The sequence below is a fragment of the Diadema antillarum genome, unplaced genomic scaffold, assembly GCF_040938485.1.
Source record: "Diadema antillarum isolate AM-2024a unplaced genomic scaffold, OU_Dant_1.0 scf00000061, whole genome shotgun sequence".
In the NCBI taxonomy this organism is placed as follows: Eukaryota; Metazoa; Echinodermata; class Echinoidea; order Diadematoida; family Diadematidae; genus Diadema; species Diadema antillarum.
Genome location: NW_027270950.1, coordinates 262,334 through 282,500, shown reverse-complemented (window position 1 = coordinate 282,500; position 20,167 = coordinate 262,334). Strand labels below are relative to the sequence as shown.

Genomic DNA, 20,167 nt, shown 5'->3' with positions numbered 1-20,167 from the left:
ATTGTTCTTCTTTTCTCACTAAATATATATACAGTGTATATATATTATGTTTCCATGTACACTATAAACATAGATTATGTATATGTGTACCAACGGCGTAAATCCGTACTGAGGAGTGGGGGGATGGTCACCATCACCACGATTACAAGCCCATAACCGGACCGGCGCAGCCTTGGGGGGGGGGGGGGGGGGGGGGGGGGGGTGGGGGGAGGGGAAGAGGAGGGGGAGGGGGGAGGGGGGAGAAGCTTGGTGCCCCCCCCCCCCCCACACACACACACTTTACAGGGATCGGATGTCCCACTCTTTTGCATGAAATATATAGTGGGAGGAAAGTGGCAGCAATAATATGAAGACTTTGTTCTTGTTGCTTTTTTTTTTTTGCTTGTCAGATGACAATCGGCGGAAAATCAGACCTTAAAAGTATGAAAACATTTTTCTTCTTGTTTTTGAAATATCTGTGAGAGGGAGCGGAACGACCGAACGGGGGAGGGTGTGTATGGGGGGGGGGGTATCCCCTTCCTACACGAGGAAGATTTTGCATTTTCAGACCTGAAATTCAGCGATCTGGTGCACACTTTTGGTGAAAATTTTGTTTTCTTTTCTTTAAAAAAACAATAAGAAAATGAAATATTCACAATATATTATTGAATGACTTAATCGTGGTATATTTCAGCTCTTGCTCCGCCTGTGCGACATCACTGTGAAGGCCTACTAAATAATGGGGCCTATCACCGGCGTAGACAGGATTTGATCTTAGGAGGAGCGGTTATATGTGAGGGAGCGAAGCAAGCGGGGGGGGGGGGGGTGGGGGGGAGGGTATAGTAGGGAGGTTTCCCCCTCATACGGTGAAATCTTTTTGCATTAAAAATTTAGACATTTTACAGTCCAAAAACTGCCGTTTGTCAACCGTTGTTTGTAGCTATATTCTTCGCTTTGGAAATTAAGGGGGGCGCACCGGGCGCGCCGGGCGCAACTGCTGTCAATCACTTGCAACAACATCAGGAGAATGGCATAGCGATTAAATGCGAGCGAGCGGAGCGAGCGAGCTTGAAAATTTTGACATTTTACAGTCCAAAGACTGCCGTTTGTGGCTGTATTTTTTCGCTTTGGAAATTAAGGGGGGGGGCACACCGGACGCAACTCCCGGCAATTACTGGCAGCAACATCAGGAGAATGGCATAACGATTAAATGCGAGCGAGCGAAGCGAGTGAGCTTGAAAATTTTGATATTTTACAGTCTTAAAAACTGTCCTTTGTGGCTGTATTTTTTCGCTTTGGAAATTAAGGGGGGGGGGCGCACCGGGCGAAAACTGCTGGCAATTACTGGCAGCAACATCAGGAGAATGGCATAATGATTAAATGCGAGGGAGCGAAGCGAGTGAGCTTGAAAATTTTGACATTTTACAGTCTAAAAAACTGTCGTTTGTGGCTGTATTTTTTCGCTTTGGAAATTAAGGGGGCGCACCGGGCGAAAACTGCTGGCAGTAACATCAGGAGGATGGCATAATGATTAAATGCGAGCGAGCGAAGCGAGCGAGCTTCAAAATTTTGACATTTTACACTCCCCAAACTGCCGTTTGTAGTTGTATTTTTCGCTTAGGAAATTAAGGGGGGCGCACCGGGCGAAAACTGCTGGCAATTACAGGCAGCAACACGAGTAGAATGGAATAATGATTAGTAATGCGAGCGAGCGAAGCGAGCGAGCTTCAAAATTTTGACATTTCACAGTCCCAAAACTGATTTTTCGCTTTGGAAATTAAGGGGGGCGCACCGGGCGCAACTGCTATCAGTCACTGATGGCAGCAAAATCAGGAGAATGGCATAGCGGTTAAATGCGAGCGAGCGGAGCGAGCGAGCTTTAAAATTTTGACATTTTACACTCCAAAAACTGCCGTTTGTAGCTATATTTTTCGCTTTTGTTTGTCCCACTTTTATGGGGGAACCATCCCCCCCCCCCATCGACGCCTCTTCATATGAGGGTGCTTTTGTTAAGTGAAAGATCTGCTCCACACTCTTTGATAAATTAGGGAAATATACGTCAATGTCAAAAGTGTACAAAGTTTATCGAAAGGGATCCTGTATAGCGGAGCTTTTGCATATTTATGATTGCAATACAACGATCTGGTGCATAGTTCTGGCGATATTTGGACAATATTTTCCATTAAGAAAGTTCGAGATTTGTCCTCATCTCGGGAATTGCTTGGGGGATAAATGATTTGTCTGCCTAAACACTTCCGTTGGGGCGGGGCAAATGCCCCTTCCCCCCCCCCCCCCCCCCCCCCCCCCCCCCCCCCCCCCCCCTTTCCCCAATAGATTCGACGCCCCTGATCTTCCCTGGGTATGCCCATAGATGTATCCTGACTGAGTCATCAGTCACTGTCGTTTCTCAATAATGATTCAGGAAATGGAGGGGGTTCAATTATGGCGATATAGTTTTTGTTATTGTTTGTTTGTTTGTTTCCGTACATATTTTGCAGATGGTCCCCAGTTACTCGCGTCATAGGATGTTTACATGTAGGCGTATACTATTTGACGTTGTCAACGTCTGAGCCATACCTTACAGTGTATGTCGATGTTACTTTCTTCGCGAGCGAGCGAAGCGAGCGAGCGCTTGAGAAAATCGTGTATACATTTTCCTACAAGATAGAATATACTGTTCAGCTCTGTTACCTGTCTGAAGGCCGGCGTACAAACGTCATGCAATATGCAAAAATTGATACAATCACATTTCTGCTTCCTCCATTTTTTCCCTCAAAATTCAGGGGGGGATGATTGTACAGGCCATCCCCCCCCCTCCTCCATTTCAGGGGGGGGGGGATATATCCCCCCATCCCCCCCCCCCGGATTTACGCCCATGATGTGTACATGCATTCACATACTCTACTATATGTATATGCATATGAAGAGTTTCATTGGAAAATGGGATAAGTGCCATTTTTAAACAATTTAAGGTATGTCCATCGTCAGTTCAAGCAAAATAAAACCTTTCTGATGATACCTCACTAACCTTGTAACATAAGGAATATTCAGCTGTATAATTATGTATGTTTTATGTGTGTATAGAAAAACATGCATTATAATGTATTACATCATGCAACTTACGACAGTGAGTTTCAGTATAGATACATATACATTCTTACATGCCCACATTCAACATTTGTGAGGGTTGTCACATCATACACTCCTGCTATAAGACACCAATTTTAATGTGTAGGAAATACAAGTGACTTTCTGTTTGGTAGGTACGAAAACATGTTTATTATTACAAATATTTTTTTTTTCAAAATTAGTACCTGTGCCAAATTGACATCATCCAGTGACTGTTCTTGTGTTTGGTATGAGGTACTTTTATTGCTCAGTAGTTTATCAAAAGTACATTATCAAAATGTGTAAAACGTGATTACGACATACAGAGTTCAACGACGTAGTCTGGATTATTAAATTACAGCCATGCAAATGACTTCACGTAACACCACACATCTACAAAATGACTAATAGGCCTATATAGTGTACAGTGCACTCCCGTTATAACGAATACGCTTATCACGAAATGCTCGTCAACGAAGTGAAAATTTAGATCAGACACATGAAGGTCCTACATATAATTTACTTTACTCTTCGTTTAGTTTATATCAAAATTTCGATATAACGAAAGAAAAGAAAGAACTCACTTCGTTATAACGGGAGTTTACTGTACTTAAAAAGATCGGATACATTCGGGAATCCTCGTATCGAAGTGTGTATAGCTTTATTACTAATCTCTATGTAGGTACACACACAGCCGAAGACTCTCGACGGGAGTCGAACCTTTTTGACCGATGAGCGTACACCTAGATAACGCCTCGGTGATACACATTCGCTGACGTTTGTAATGACCTGGCTGAAAACACACACACAGACACACACTAATTAGAAAACAAAACACAAAATACCTCATTGCACTCTATTAAACCAGATACTGATGATGTAGAAAATTACTTAGTAGAAATTAGTGATTGTTGTTACTTTTAGTATGGTGCCCTCATTGAGTAAGTTTTGAAAGCTTGAAGCTCATTTTTCAATTTCTCATGCTGAAAAATTATTTGAGGACGAGGCAAAAATAGGCCTACTTGTCACCAATGCCTTGTCCAATACAAGCTTACCATCACAGACACGGTAATCGTAACTGAGCTGTATGGATATTTAACCGTACAAAACGCTGGAGGTACTTTAAGAGGAATGTCTTGCCTTGACTTGACAAAATTATAATGCATAGTAGAAACTGACAGAAGGCAAGAACTAACATGACACAAAAACACATCAAGGCGTTGAGAAACCAAACGTGAGAACGGTTTGGACCATTAATTTGATACTGGTACAAGTCCCAAAGTTGATTTATACGATAATGAGGATGAGGAAGATAGGGTCAATAGGCGTAATTAGGCCTATATCGGTGAAAAATGCAACTTACACAAACGTATAAAATGGAATTGTAGTTTGCGAGGTCAATGACATATCGGTGTTAATTCATCATTGGCTAATCATTCTAACTGTATAGTAGACATCATCATTTGCTGACCAAGGCGACTGATGAGTGAACAATAGTTCAACAAGTACATTACCATAAACATCAACTATTTACATCTGTACAGCCTGGACAATAACAGTATATGAGTTGCAGTGTTGTCAATATTGTGGTATTCAGTCACATTTTTTAATTGCATTTGATTTAAGTCTCTTGCTCATAGTGGCAACGAATAATCGGCGGCATGTGATTACGTCACTGATCAGCACCATTCGTCGGGCCTTGAGTTGCGGGGGCGCCCATTTCCACCACCTCGCTGCAGTCGTTCTGCGCCATCTCGTAACTGGGCGGGGCTGCTGCGGGGAAGGCGGCATTCGCACCCGGCGATGCCACAGGGGTTTGAGGAGGAGGGGACGCGGGTGAGTTGGTCTCGTCGGTGACTTCTTTGCAGTAAACGGGAGGCTGCGAATCGTGGACTGACTGCTCATAAGTGGGCGGGGCCTCAAGATGTGGCAACGCCCCTTCCAGATCGGGGTTGGACGTGACCCCTCCTCCTTGCCTTTGCTGGGATCGTCTGCGCTGGATGCTGGCGCTCCGGCGGGCCACCATGCTTCGGATTTTCTGCTGTCGCTTCTTCTCGTACACCTTTTTGAGGCCGACAACACAGAGGAACACACCTAGGACGCCCCCCTACGAAGATGAATGTGATTGCCCACCATGGTAACGGGTCTGGAGCGAGAGAAAGAAATAAAATAAGAGAGGAACATGTAGAATGAGAACAATAAATAAATAAATAAAGATATGAATGGCCCTCGCCGCAATGAATTTCTTGAAAAGGCAGGTTTAGCAACTGTTACGTCAAGATTCATTTCTCCCCTCCTTTCCCTTTCTTTTGGTTGACCTTTACCCATGACTCCCCAGCTTGGTTGATAAACCAATCGGTAAACACGTCAAGCAGAAAAAAGTTCGTGGTGTTGTTGAAACTGTTTATTGATATTTTCAGTCTTCGTCCGCACGCAAGCTGCCTCTCGATCAACCTAAGGGAAAAACTCTATGGAACTAACCATTATCATCTCGAAGGCAACGGGTAAAACTTAGAATTAACTTGACTGTAGAATTTACTAGTGAGTTCAGATAGACTCTTACCTGCTCCCCGTGTGTGGGCCGCCGCGCTCTGTCTGTGTTCGTCGTAAGATCGTCTTCTTCTTCCTGTTAAAAACGAATAAGAAGCAATGATATATATACAGGTCATGAATAAATGAATTCCTTCAGTTTCGTCCATGTTGTTGTTGTTGTTGTTGTTATCAGCATGATGCATTGATATTAATTTCCTAGCATAGTATAACCTCATGAAAATCGTCATTCATCAAGATTTTGATTGCTTTATTTCTGCCTATGTGTTCATTAGATTATCATATCAGTCAGTTTTTGCTTATTGATAACGGACTCCTCCACCTGTACACTTAAAGATCTGTAATGATACTTATGTATTATTTCACATGGGATTATGTAATGCGAAATTTTGTTATATTTTCATGACTTGTGAATGATATGTTCGATATTGTTATCCATTCATACATCCAATCATTAATTCATACATCCAACCATTCACATATCATATACCATGCAGTGACAGTCAGACATTCAGACAGTGATACACCCTCCTCGTCATTCATTACTTTGCTGCATGGAGCAACAAACGAATATAATTATATTAGGTATATGGCTATTTATACGTATCCTATAATGCGCTCTTCATTAAGATTGTCTGAACGAAGTCGAAGTGACACCATTTCTGACAAAACGCTTGTACCATGATAACACAAAATGTTAAGAAAAGTGTGTACAGGTATTTAGTTCTAGTATAAAAGTACCACAGTATAGTTCTTGCTGCCACCAAAATTTGCTTTTACATGCATAGTGACAGATGGACAGTTTGACTCCATTATTAGGGGAGGGGGAAGGGAGAGATAATTATTTTGCACCCCAACATGAGGGGTGAAAAGGATTTTTGGACAAAGATGCCGGTCCCGCTATTTGCCTCGTCTGATCAGGATTAACGGACACGGTACCTGCCAAGTTCAACAGCAAAATAATGATCGCTGACGAGGATTACCCACTGGACGAGAACGTCAGTGTTTCTTTGCCATAATCCCTCAATCTCTCGAAAGGAAGAGACATAATACACAACACACGAAGCGGTGATAATGAGTGACTTAGACGTTGATTGTAGCACAAAAAATCTACTAAACAATCACCAGTCGCGTGTTTCAATGGAGTTTTGAGGACGGAAGGACACATAGTGAACGAATGCATTATTCATCAACACCCATCACCCTTCTGTCCACCCACGTTGTCCTATAATTATAGTAATCTATCAGCAGCGCTTTCTGCAGCTTGGTTTTGGAAGGTTATATCTAATGATTATGTTTACATTCTCTCTTATGACTGATAGCTGTGTGATATGCGCTTACTGACGATGATACAGCGAAATGACAACAACAACTACAAAATCAAAACTAGAACACCAATCTTTGGCAGAGGTCAAAGGGAAATTGAAATGCTAAAGCTGAGTTTTGGTGCGGTTGGTAACCATGTTCAGTTGCGATATGCAATGACTTCCTTTTGCATAATAATATGCTCTTTTTCAATTCAATGTTTATTTCATTCTCTTCATTCTCTGTCGGCATTAGAGTTTCTCAAAAACAAGGAACTGATTTGTTAAGACTGCATTGTCTTGAATTGATGTCAAATGGCTCTCTCCAGCATTAAGGGAGAATTATGGGGTTTAATCGGATCGTTGACATGGTTGAATCAAAAATTTGAAACAACCAAAAACAAAAAAGCAAAACAAAACAAAACAAATACATCATCTCCTCAAGTTTTTTTCTTTGAATAAGTAGGTACGTGGGGGGGGGGGGGGGGGGGGGGGGGGGGGGTTTACTACCAGGAATGCAATCAGTGCATAATGTTGTGTTTCATATCAATATCAGCCGCCCAGTATAGTATCGGCCTAACTACCCCCATTCCTATGAGGCTTTATCGAATGTCCTGTACTTGTAGAGCGATTTAACAGTTTTATCGTTCAATTTCCTTCTTGTGTTCTTGGCAGTCTTTTGTCCAGGACTTTGACCATTTCCTGTCTCCATAGTTTCCCACTTAGAGCTACATCCACCTTTTCCTGAGCACCTCGAATTTCTCGCAAAGAGGCGTCAAAATCCAGCTCAACCTTAACACGAGTCCACCGGGAATGTATATTTGATAATTTCCTGGATGTTTTCATTCTCCTTAATGTTAAGTTCCGGTCGTCGCTAGAAAAGGGACGAACAATCTTTGTTTTTTCTTTTCTTTTTTTAAATTCATTGTCACATTTTGTCTGGAGTACAGACGTTTTGGTTTGTTCTCAAGTTCAGAGATCTGCTTGAGGGAGATGAGTAAATCTCTATCCGAGTCGCCCCCTTCCCCCCAACAGCTCCCCCTTAACCCCCCCCCCCCCCCTCCCATCTTTTAGCATCCCTAAGATAGTAACTATTATGTATGTGATAAATCATTGTACAGTATGTGGGTATAATCATTGGTAGGGCCTATACTGCGGCAGACTCTATGACACTTTTCTTCCTCTAACCAAAGCAATCACATCCGGGCAGGAAAGGGCCAGCTTTCACCGCGTCATGATGATTTTTATCAACAAAATACGAGACTTTTATTTTTATCACATCTCTTGGTGCAAAATAGCATCAACTATTATAGCATCTCGAGATTGCATAATTGCTTAATGCTGCAGTCGTTAAAAGCAACAATAAAATGTATAGTAATCTGAATTTACGCACCATTTAATGTACACTTAACGGTTTCAATTTCATTGGTGATTTTATTTTTATGGGTTGTTTGCCATTGTAAATAAATATTGACAAAATTAGAACGTATGCGCGCTCTTCAACTGCTTCCACTGCCCACCCTGCCAATAAGTTCAGACACGCATTTCACGCCATTTGCGTCATACAGCTTTACTTCGTAATCCCCATTCAATGTTCAAGGCTATACATTGTGAGCATTATTTTTCTAAACCAATTGTGAACCGTCCAACTTTCCCATTTTCATTCAAAAGACTTATTGAAGGTTTGAATGATGTAGGCGTGTCTGCCTTTTTATGTACATGCATGTACAATGTACATGCATGTTGTTTTCATGCTTGTTAGCTGAAGTATTCTTCAGGTATAACTTGTTGGCCGGCGACGGAGGGAGCCGTTATCGTTCACTTGGCCGGACGATGGTGGCCAAATTTCGAAGAACGGAAAGTGGATATCCGTAACGGTTGTGTTTTATCAGTTGTGTATTAAGATATAGTACGTTCTGGAAAATCCGGGTGATAACAACAGCAGATTCTAATGTTTTATTTACATCAATTGTGTTACCAGCTATGTGATAGTAAAAAAAGCGTAGCACCTTCATCGTAAAATCGTCAGTACTATTCAACTCTCCTCTATAATTATTTGCAATATCACTGCGGCGTCCGTTATTCCTCTGTAATCTTTGTAATGTCATTTCCGTTCTTCCTTGTTGTGGTATAACTCTCACAACTTACAGTTTCTAAACTACAATGTAGAATACCTTTGTTATATGTCACGTTTTGCTTTATCATTATCATTGTTGTTGTTGTTATTGTTGTTATTGTTGTTTAATTATTAATTTAGGATGCTAGTTATAATCTGTAGGTTTTCTGCGACATTGACTCTTTTAAAAGGTACGTTAGCTCCAGTGCGAACGGAACATTTCTCGAAGTTGTTTTTTAAAAAGTTTTTGTGCTTGTTTCAGTTTCTTGAATTGCTTATCATCAGACGTCTTCTACAAAAAAAAAAGAAGTTCATTGTCACTTTAAGTTCATGCGAGTGTTACAACATGCCAAACAATTCGTAGGACCGTGTGTGGTTATATCTGACATTTTGGGAAGACGAAAAACTTTTAAAAAAGTGAAGTTTCCATTCCATGTTCAATGCCGTTGGAAGTTAAACCGTCGTGTGTGTTTTTTATTCTACCTTATTCATCACCGCATGAAATCAACTTGAACTTTAAGCACTCAAGCAGAAATGCAGAGGGTGGAGTGGAGAGACAGAGAGAGAAAGTACATGTAAGTAAACGGGGGACCGGCAACATCGAACAAAGGCGTTCCATACGGGACTCCGTTCGATAGCTCTACGGACACCGGTGAAGGCCAGCTGGTATGCGGGTTGGTCAATTATCCCTGGGTCAGTTATTATACTGGGATTAGGGATTTTCAAAGCATAGACTGGTCCATCCACATTTCCGATAATGACATGTTTTTGACAAAGAAAGGTACGGGTCTCTTGAATTATGCATGGTCGGATATTCACTTTTTATAGTGTAGTATATGCACCATCAAAGGAATAACAAAAGAGCATTAGCTCTAATAACAGCCGAGTGCAAAATGGGGACAAGTCACGCATCTACCGCGAAAGCCCCCGCCCCGGTTTCCCTGCCAATATTTTCCTTGATATTTATTGACTTCATTCAAATCATTCATGAATTAACCCATTCTGGGTGTAACATGAACAAAAACAAACAAAGAAAAGAAAACAAAACAAAAACAAAACAAATAACTCACTAACATAACAAGCACGCACACACACCAATACACCCACACACATACACATACCTACCCATCATGCCCATGTACACTAACGTTTACTGGTTTCAAACTTCTCTATAAATTTATATACGTTTCCGATGGGACCTCCCCTACAAACAATCAAAAAGGTAATAATGTAAAAGTCCCTGATCGAAGCACATTCATGCTGGCAGGGCGCCAAGACATAGTGACGTCATAAACTCCAATGACAATAATAAATTGGAATACTCCGCCTCATAGTGGCTCTCCTTCCATTTTTCATTCATTCGTACTTACAGGTACAAGTACTATGGCATTTTCTTCTCATCCACGGCCTTCCTTCTTCTCCCTCCCCCCCCCCCTCTCTCTCTCTCTCTCTCTCCCTCTGTCTCATTCTTTTTTGGCTATTTCATTGACAACATTGATGAATTTTGTGGGGGTGAATATACCCCTAAATTCTTAAACGTCGCCTTATGGGCTAGATTTAGGCGACGTTTGGGAATTCGGGCCATAATATTTTAGCGCACTGTATGAGTGTATGCGAGTGATTTCATACTGTGTGTGCATAAGATTCTAACTTAAATGCTTTGATTGTCTACCTCTACTTCTACTTCTACTTCTACTTCTACTTCTACTTCACTTCTACTTCTACTTCTACTTCTACTTCTACTTCTACTTCTACTTCTACATACTTTTACTTCTACTTCTACTTCTACACCTACGCCTATACATGGAGCTTCTCATCAAAGCGTGTACAGGAACTGGATGAAGATACTTACAGACTTTATCACATGCTTGATAGGCCGAATTTCAAACAACACGGAGTTAAATTCATCAAGAAAGTCTATTTTTTGGGGGGCTCCATGCGTAAAAAGAAACAGGGGCCTATTTGATAATCTGCACATGTTTACTTCTTATTCAGGTACTCCTTGGTCCAACAGAACGAAACCCGTTTACGTATAAATATTATGTTACTAAATATCCCCATCTCGGTAGTCAATGATCATACTTTTTCTTAATTCATTTAAGATATCGACTTACATTTTTTCAATCTAAATAGCATGACCCCCTCAAAAACAATTAAAACAGCAACAAAATAAATTCAAAAATCACGGTTTCATCAGTGATTTTACGTGGTACATGTGATCACATAATGGAGATAATGTACACTTGTATTTCAGGAGCTGAGGGGATTTAGGCACGAATTTGAATTAGGCTAAATGCAAAACCACAATCCCTTTGGTTCACTATGCCTGTCATCCCATACACAGCTGTATAATACATGGAGATCATAAAAATGTGCTACACAATATCATGGTTCTTTTGACCTTAAGAGGAGTAATAAATAGACGACATATAACTCACTTGATTCAACCGAGCAAACGTTGAGTAACACCACAACAACGAGGAAGACGATGTGCAGAATGGAATTGAGATAATGGTTCGCCATCTTGTCTCTGTTTGGACTGATCAAACTCTGCTGCGATTTAACTATACTTTCACTTCTCTCTCCGTCCGAAGAATTAATCCAAAATAATCATCTGGTCCCTGTATATGTAATCGTGATGGGAGGATCAGACTCCGCTCTCGTAGGTGAATCTGCAGCGCCTGCCGACGTTTCTCGCTCAGCCTTACCGAAGTGTTGTCTAACGCTGACGGCTACGTCCAGCACAGCCTGGTTTTGTTATGTCAAATTTTATTCTCGCACCAATTTGGCCTGTTTTCTTCCAACTTCCTCTTCTTATCCACTGCCAACTGAACGTGTGTCAGAAAACTCGAGGAAGTCGCCGACTCGTGATGTAACGGTGGCATAGAGTGCAGCGTATATAACAGGGGAATGACAAGGTTGTTATGAACTCACCGGATCTCGTATTTGCTTCGTAATGCTAGCCGAGTCAGACTCACCGACTCTAAATAAAGCTGCTGGCTAGTACACAAAGGAAGCACTGAGCCGCATAGCCTTAACAAAGGACCCGTACCTGGTACTGCACAAGCGCGGAGAGGAAAAAATAGATCAAGAACGAGAGAACTGAGCAGAATAAAGGAACAGACATAGAGTCAACCATATGAATTCAGCCACGAAATGACAGAAATATAAAGAAATTTTTATAAATAGGTAGATCGTGTACAAGGGCGTTTACGTATCTAAGTCCAAAGGTGCATAATACTGCTGGTTTCTCTTTGAAAAAAAAAATGAAAACATTCGGTCAAAAAAAAATAGGTACACTGTATTAGTTGTTAAGATTTAAGGAATCATCCTTGTAACTGTACACGACTATGCGTGTACTAAAAAGAGATGTGATATCGGTATAGATAAATAATGATTTACATTATAAAGATTACCCGTGTGGTATATAAATATGACTGGATTATTCACACCGCTTAAAGTGACTGGGTTTTGAGCAAAAGCCCTGGGATTCATACCAATTTGGTATAGTCTGCTTCCTTGGCTTCTATTCTCCTTTTTTGTGTGTGTTTTTGTCTAATAAAATATTTACAGAGTGGATCGTCATATATATAATATATGAATATATATATATATATATATATATATATATATATATATATACAGGCATGTTCGTGCGCATATGTGTTTGTTTAGAGAGAGAGAGAGAGAGAGAGAGAGAGAGAGAGAGAGAGAGAAGGAAAGTGGGGGAGAGCAATATCTGCGGCTGCTCTTTTACCTATACATTTACACCACATCCTCAGGTGTTTTGCAATTTTTTGTGTCAATTTACCACTTTCACTTTTTGGTCAGTTCTTGTACTTTAATTTCGCATAGATATACTCACAAACCCACTCGCACGTGGGTATATATCTATCTGTCTGCCTATGCATATATATATATATATATATATATATATATATATATATATACATATATATATATTATATATATAATATATATATAATATATATATATATACAAATATCATCTCTTTCTTCTCCCTCCTCCTCCTCCTCCTTTTCCTCACCTTCTTCTTCCTCCTCCTCCTCTTCTCCTTCATGCTTCATGTACGTACCTGAATGTTGTACATAAACGGAAAAGCCATTGTGGTATATACTGAGATGGCATAAGGAAGATATATTATCATCCTTCGCACACACAAAAGTGCAGTCACACATGTACATAACACAAACGCAATCACAGAAAACAGGCAACCGACAGCCTTCTGGAACTTGGTACTTCCCGTATTAAGTCTCTTACGGCTCATGGTAAACTCTTATCCAACGGGCTAGCGAAAAACAAAAAAAAAAACAAAAAAACAGCGCATGCAATCACAAACGCGGAACAAGGACAAAGAATCAAGAGAAACACGTAAAATTATACACGCATACAAAAAACTGAAACAAAAGAAACGATCCACACTTACTTTGAAAGAATATAAGACAACATGGGAAAATGACAACAAAAAAAGGGTAATAATGACAGTGGAGGAGACTCTATCACAAAGGTAGAAGTGAAATATTATGATCAAAAACTTGTGCCTTAACAACGCAAGGAATCAGATATTATAGAGGAATAGTAGTCAATAGGAAGAACTTTGATAAGTCCGCTTATTTCAGTAAGATGTTAAATCAGTCAATATTCATTCATCTTTGTATTTTCAAGAATATACTGTAAAGCTTTTCCTGAAGCAATGTTAAATCAATCAATGATATCAAAAATCTGCATGGATTAATGAACCTAACTCTTGCCTAGTAAGCCTCGTCAAAGTCCTACCCTTCACCTTCATGCATTTATTTTCCATATCCACAGCTGAAATATTCCTCACTTTTTTCTCCATTTTCTCACCGCCCCCACCCACTCTTCTACCATTAATCTCGTACATGTTCGGCTGAGTGTACACACACATATATAGACACACACACACACACACACACACACACACACACACACACACACACACACACACACATACACACACACGCTTATTTGCATTTAGTTTTCTCCCATTCATCTTTCATTACACAGTGCAAGGGATGTTGACATATTCCACTTTAAATATTTGCAAACATAAATGGCATCAGACAATAAAATGCAGGGCTGTATGTGAGAACCGCCGCACTGGACAAGTTCTGCTGTGAATAATGTCTCTCTTTCAAAATTGAGGCAGTAATTATTTTTATGTTATTTCCTGCTACGATCTAAACATGCTAGTAGATGCTCAACTAATGCACATGTTTGTATACTTTTTTTTTCTTTGCAAGTGCTTCAACATTGTCATGTTTGGGTGAGTTTACATGGACTTTTCAATGTCCTCACTTATGGAGAAAGGTGTGTCAGAGCGAATTAAAATAAAAGAATAGTTATTCACGCACGAAACTGAGGAGAGTTACAAATTATCTTATACACGAGTGACGTCTTGATGACGTGATCAAGATGACTAGAATACTGTAAAACAAGAAATGTTCGCGTGCATTTTAATTTCGCGAATTTCGCGAGCGTGAAGATTCGCGAAATTAAAATGCACGCGAAAGTTCTTTTGTACACTATATGCACTGAATGCCAGTGGCAGTTCGCGAAAATTTCATGCCGCAAAAAAAGGCCGTCGGCTCCAATTCGCGAAAAATTCATGCCGCAAATATATCATATTTCACAGTATTAAGGTCCTCGTAAATGACGTAACAAGATGGCGTTATGCTTCTTAGAATCTCTGTCAACGTCTGATTATTTCGTCGTTTAAACGCTCAGTTTTCCTTCGGAACTACTCCAGCTTTGGAAAAACTGATACACAGGATTCAAATAACAATTCTGTCCGGTACGAACAATCGACGATAAGTCATAAATTGTGACCGTGCACCTCAAAACGAACATAAAGTCGCACACACTGATTTTGCGTGAGGACTGAAAATAAGTGAAATGGGTCAACCTAGCCGAATTTGACTTTTTCATATTTTCTGAAAGGGCGGGTCTTCTTTTACATTATGCTAAAATTTGGCATCATAAAACGGGCAAGAAAGTGTGTTTTTTAGCAGTCTATCTCGAACATTTTTGGTAGAATAGTGTAATTAGGTGTGTCTTTAGAATCCCTTTTTCATTTCTGAAAAACCTTGTCCACACTCTTCACTTTCAACTCTAATAACTTTTGAAAGGATAGTGTTACTGCCTTGGAAGTTGGCATTAATTATGGACAGCATGTGTTAATGAGGCATGCTTAATTTCAGTTTAATTTGATAATCCCTTCATTGTTGTTACTCAGGTGGTTTACTTCCTGTTTTTGGTCCCATTCATCGCACAGCCAGCACGGTTTGGTAAAGATTAAGCGCTTGAATAGACACTGTACTTCAGAGCCTCTTTTCTCAGTTCACACTTTTCCTGAGTTTGTGCTTTCTTTCCAATATTTAGATAGGTTAGGAGAGTCCATTTGATTTGAGTTATACATCATTTTAAAGCATAAGGTCTGCTCTTTTAGAATGTGGTCTTAACTAAAAATTCATGTCTGGCGACTTTATGTCTGTTTTGAGGTGCAGGGTCACAATTGGTCAGTATTCACTAGAATGCCGGACACGTCCAGGTAACTCGGAGCGATTAAGCTGAGACCGAATGACGCTCCCGACATTGTATGCGTGCGGGGCATTATTACGTCATTATAGAACACTTTCTCTCAGTGCAGAGTGACGTAGAACACGCAAATGCCGATTATTTTGTTGGCAGTAAAGGTATGCATTCCTTAAGCTGTTGTGTTTTGCCCCTCTTTGCAATGGCGTACGCAGGATCTTTTTGCCTAGAAACTGTGTACGTTGTTTTCACGCCAAAAATCATTCTTTCCATTTAACATTGTTTAACCGCAATCACGGATGTTCTACAATTAATGTGCAAGGTATTAATGCCATGAGCTCGATATGACGTCAGCGAGAGTTCATCGAAGTGTAAAAATTCAATGATGACAATTGCTCGTCTTTCATTCTATGCTCATTGCGATCTTCTTGCTTCGTTGAGCATGGGGGAGTAATCTTGTCATCATTCTTCGCTCCAATCGTTGACACCTGTTGGAATGAATATGATAAGTTTGTACTAGAGGACCGAAATAATGATGTAGCAATCACCTGTTCTTTCTTGGGTTGAAGCAGGTGCGAGTATGAACACTCGGGCCAGGTAGGGGAGGTTGTGTAGAACCAGTTTCCATGGCAATGAATGGCTATGACATCACAATTTGATACTCTATACCGTACATCCCCCCCCCCAAAAAAAAAAAATCATAATGGGACCTTCCGCAATGATAACTTTAAAAAAAAGCGAATCAATCCAAATACAATTTCAGGGTATGAAACTATAACTCATTGCCGACGTCTTACAGAAATCCCCATTCAGTTTGCTTCAGTGGTCAAAGAGAAATGAGAAATTTTGTAGAGCATGTCAGGAATCTCTTCCCTCCGAGTTTTGTCCATTACGTTCACATATTGACACGCAGTTCCAAGAGCACCAAAGTGCTAAACTTGGAAGAATCAGACACATAACATGCTTTACAACAATCCACATTTCTCTGTAACCACTAAACCAAATTGAATGGGGTTTTCTGCAAAATAGAGCTAGAATGATTATAAGATTTCATACATTAAGACCCTGAAGTAGCATTTAGACAGTTATCATATTGGGAATTATCAATGCGAAAATCCAATTGTATTTTTGGGGGGACATACTGTATAGGCTCATGACAGAGAATAATAACATCAACTCTATTAACTGTCAATGATCAGATTCTTCATCATACTTTTAAATAAGAAAAAGACAAGTCACGCGTAGCGACATTTATAGATATCTCATTCCATGTGCTGTATAGCAAATTTAGATAATCAGTGTTTAGACTTAACTACCACGAAAAGTGTTAAAACACCAGGAATGTAATCTCATCAGAGGGGACGTAATGCAATCGGTCTCGAGGTATAGCTTAAACAAACAAACAAACAAAGATGTTTAGTGTCCAAGTAATTAATGATCTCTGTCTCACAGAGTTTTCGTTTTCTTTTCAAATCCTGCCATTTAAGCAAGAAAGTGCAAAGATTATTGGATGTACCAAAGACATGGTAATTATCTACAGAGAAAAGCTTCAAGTTTCCAAGTTGGGGGACAGGATATATACATATAACATTCTCTTTCATCAGCTAGGAAGTTCGATAATCTCAGAACGGGAATAGGTGTGTTGTTAAAAAGTAATGTGATACGGGAAAGGTGCATATGAGTTCACTTCATTAGGAGGAAGGAGAAGAACAAGGGGAGATTAACGGAAACATAACATACACACACAGACACGCGCGAGCACACACACACTCACGCACCACCGCCACCACCACTACAACCTCCACTACCACCACATTTGCACTACCACCATCTTTACCACCACCTCCACTACCTTTGCACTACCACCACCTTTTCCACCACCAACACTACCACTATATCCCCACTACCACTACCACCACCACCACCATCACTACGTACCATTACCACTACCCCGACTACCACTATCACCACCACCACAACCACCATTACCACCTCCACTACCACCACTTTTACCACCACCACCACTACCACTGTATACCCCCACTATCACTACCACCATCACCCCACCATCACCACTCACTACAGGGCGGTGAGTTGGCTCAGTCGGTAGCGCGTCACGATCACGCGGCCCGGGTTAGAACCCGAGTCTGGACTGAGCAATGTTGTGTGGAAGCATACCGTCCCCTCTACCAAGAGGCAAAACACTCTGTCCCTCGGATAGGACATAACATGGAGGTCCCGTGTATGAGAAAGTCACAACTCATGCAAGCAAAAGATCTCGCTTCATTCATTCATCGCAAAGAGCAGGGTGTTTAAACCGGTGAAGTGGTCCCACCTCACATCCAACTGGACCCCATGGAAGATCAGCTTAAGTGCTGAATATGGGCTATCCAGCCATCTTCTCAGATGGAAATGAACAAACAAACAAACCATCACACCATATACCACTACCTCGACTGCCACCATCATCACCACCACCACTACCACCACCTTTGCACTACCACCACCTTTACCACCACCACCACTACCACTATACTCCCATTATCACTACCACCACCACCCCACCATCACCCCTGGCCACCATCACCACCACCTCTCCTACCACCACCTCAACCTCCCCTACCAGCACCACCATCGTCTATAGGTTAAAATCATCAAGTTTGAAGCTGAAAGTTAAGGACACAAAACGAACATACCTAAGGGAGAGAGAGAAAAAAAGCTGATTATCGTTCTATTTTTTTTAGTGACTTCTGCATCATGTGTTCTTCGCAAAATAATACCAAAAAACAAAATGCACTATAGAATTCATTGAATCATTGTCATTTACATAATTTGTTTCTTTAATTTCATTCTCCAAAATTAGTTAATATCATTGTCATTATTCTGGCACAGGTGATCGGTTGTCGTATATTTTATCCTGACAACGATAACTATACATGTGACGAATAAAATGATCACTTGGCAATTAATTTCAAAATGGAAATTTCTCCATTAAGTACACAATGTTACGTAAGAAATTTAAATTATTAATGTGCATATGTGCATAGGTTAGTATGGCATGTAAGGGCATGAAAGTTATAAAAACATCGAGATTGTCGCAAACAGTTACGACATTATAACCTGCTTTGCAAGTCTGTCCTTAAAGGATATAACGTTGTTTAATGACAAGTCTAAACAATGTGTTTACATGATGTGAATCGCTGTTTTTCTGAGAACATTTTATTTGCACCTTTTTCTCGATGAAGCCTTAAAATACCTTCTTAAATGATAGAATACAATTTCGTATTTCGATCGTCCACATGAACGGGTTAATCATCAAAGTAGCATATTGTCAAGGAATGAATTACATTAAAATCCTTATCGATGTCGAAGAATACAAAGAACACTACAACATTTTGTCCATGACGTGTTCATCCTAGGACTATCACGATTCGGATTACCTCGCAAGATGTTCGGATTTTATCTCCAGAGTAGAAACATCGAGCCGAAGGGCGCTAGATGGCGCTATATCACAAACCGTCAAGAATGCAGCTTTGCGCTGAACGGGACGAGGGACATGAAGTCTGTCCAGAGAAAATTTTTAGAAAGGCTCCAAAACATTTAATTTTGTTGTCTTCCTGTGAAGAGCCCTGAAACACACCAACTGAGAATACAACAGAATATAAAATACATCAAGAAGTCGATGAAAGCCATGATCAAAACAATAAAAAGTCGCATTCAGAATGAGTAAGATACTGTATTGTTTATGCACTGCTATCAATATGCCATTCATTCATTATGTTTGTTGTTGTAGATTATGTATTCCAGTTGGTTTCAGTGCAATATACAACAAAGTTTCGTCCCAGCAGATCGTGGGTATAGAATAGTCCGCCTACGAGGAAGAGTCAAGTCAGTCTTGCACAGCCTACAAAACGGCTGGACCCTTGCGGCTGGTATCACACATCACTACGCTTGCTGCCACACACAGAATCGATTCCCCACGGCTAAAGCCACAGGGAAGTACACGATAAACCACACAGACCGTCATTTCATGATTTCAGCTTTTCAGCTTTCCACATGATATTATGATTCATGGACCCACAATGAGAATTTAATGGAAAGAGCCTTTGAAGTTTGGTGTTCTAGTCTTTGCACTGAAGGCACTTCCGTCAATGCTTTATGTTATCAGCAGCTTCATTCACGTGACCAAACGTCCAGTGTATCGTTTAATGGGCCTCAGGTCACATGGTTTCTCTTACGACATTGGCCTGACTGCAACTGTCCGTCAGCTGAACTCTGTCGTCCTGCATTTGAATTCCTCTGTTGAAGTCATCATCCTCCTCCTCGTCCGGACCGGTCGCGGCGTCCGGGTTTTCAACCACGACCTCAACGTCCCTCTGCGTTCGATGTTCGTACCGCATTCCGTACGACACTTGGTTCGGGCTAGGACCAGGAGCGGCCATCGCCTCGTCGTATGATGGTGGCGGCGGTAGATGTGAATATGGCGAGAAATGCGTTTTCAGGGCGAAGGGAGTGCGGTAGGCATAACTCTCCC

The 20,167-nt window shown here is 40.8% G+C and overlaps 1 pseudogene; it reads right to left on the bottom strand.

Moving 5' to 3' along the window:
- Positions 1–4,759: 4,759 nt before the first annotated feature.
- LOC139716114 (uncharacterized) lies at positions 4,760–18,268 on the bottom strand (annotated as a pseudogene).
- Positions 18,269–20,167: the final 1,899 nt, after the last annotated feature.